A 400-nucleotide genomic window follows, 5' to 3' on the forward strand; every position below is an offset into this window, starting at 1 on the left:
AAAGTGATACGTTCTCAATAAGTTTATGCAAACTCCTTTCAGATTAGTCTTGAAACTTTATGAGGAAATATTCCATATTTACTGTCAAGTCTGTATAACAGGTGGTCCATTCTCGAGGAAACATTCGACATTATGCATGTTTACCGGGGTACGTTGGTACCAACGTACGTTGGTATGTGGACTACTTTATAACTGAAACTAGCCCCAATTCCAATATATAGATCAAACCTTCCAAATCTATAGAACTGGCTTTTGGTTTTTGAAATATTGTATTGTGTTTAGGTAAAAACACCTAGTGCATGTAATAAATTATGAAGCCTCAATGGCGGTAAAACAACACGTGTGGTTTTTCTATTGACAGTATAATTCATTAACAAAACCTCTCACCTTCTTTTCACGG

The sequence above is a fragment of the Amphiura filiformis genome, chromosome 2, assembly GCF_039555335.1.
Source record: "Amphiura filiformis chromosome 2, Afil_fr2py, whole genome shotgun sequence".
Lineage (NCBI taxonomy): Eukaryota > Metazoa > Echinodermata > Ophiuroidea > Amphilepidida > Amphiuridae > Amphiura > Amphiura filiformis.